Raw genomic sequence first — 1,400 nt, 5'->3', positions numbered from 1 at the left:
ATACTCGTTCAAATAAAATATTTGATTTTGCTGTTTTTCTTTTACTGGATGACCAATTTTATTGCTGCCTCATTGAGAAGTTTGTTGTTTTGTCAGGATCTATTAGAGCAGTCGTCTCATTGCTAGATAACAATTATATGGATCTTACGCCACACATTAGGAAGTATTCACAGCCAATTTCAAGGTACATGTATTATACAATATTTTAATTGTTGTTAAAAGTAGGTTTAGCCAAGTTGAGGTTTCCTTAGACCCAATTAAGCAGAAGTGTATTTTTATTGATGTAAATACCAGTTACTTTTATATTGCATTGATTCCTAAACATTTCTCCTCTGATTAGATATTGATTTATTTTTGTAATTATTTGTACTAATAATGCTCAAATTGGCACTACATTGTAGTGACTGTGCATACAAAATGTTAGAATAACCCCAAGTTGGTTACTTTTGTCAAATTTAATAGTTATTTTAACCATTTTTTATCTTAGGTTAATTATAGGCAAAAATTAATTTTTTTTGCTTAATTTTTAATGAATACCTTTATTTACACCAAACCTCATTAAACTTGCTAGTTAGTAGTTTTGATATTATTTATAATTATTTTATGTGTAACCGTCTTAAATGGAATCAACATTACACTTATTTTAAGTGTGTAAAGGAGGTACGTTTGATTTGTGAACAAAGGGTTAAATTTTATTTCTACATTTTACAAATAGGAATAATAAAATTACAGGTAACTGATAAAGAAAAAACAAAGGGTTACGTATGAGTGTGAAGTATTGTCGTTATTTATGGCATTATTGAATACCCTTTATAGATCATAAAGAAGCAATATTTGACCAATTGTAAATTATTCGAGCTAATGATGTCATTTTGAAATGGTGTGCAACATTTTTGTGTAGTAAAATGTTATATACTTATAGTACAACAAGACTACAAAGAATTTGAGGTAGAACAGTCAGTATATCATCAATTTTATGTTTTATAGTTGTAGTTCGTTGTTTACTGTTAACTGTTGTATGTTTACTGAAACTTTTAGTAATTTTAAATTGTTTATTAATTATTTATAATAATTGTGACCATAATTGACAAAAGGGCCCTTATGGCAGATTTTAAAATTGATCGTTATAATGAAAAATATCAACCTGTGAGTGCTTTGTTGGACAATCATTGCTTCTAAAAGTTTCATCGTAACTTTTTGTATCCTGTGGAGTGATTTTATGATAAATGGAGCTCAGGAAGTTGCATTTCTCAGGCTAGAAAGACAAATTTCACTACCCGCCATAAGGTACCTTTTGTCAATTATGGTCACAATTGTTAAAATAAAATTAATGTTGAGAATGTTAATTTAACGACTGTCTGCAGTTAGCCAAAATCATTGCTTACATTAACCTAATTCAC

Source organism: Amphimedon queenslandica, unplaced genomic scaffold (genome assembly GCF_000090795.2).
Source record: "Amphimedon queenslandica unplaced genomic scaffold, v1.1 AMPQUscaffold_13371, whole genome shotgun sequence".
Taxonomy (NCBI): Eukaryota; Metazoa; Porifera; class Demospongiae; order Haplosclerida; family Niphatidae; genus Amphimedon; species Amphimedon queenslandica.
Note: the sequence above shows the minus strand (reverse complement) of the source record.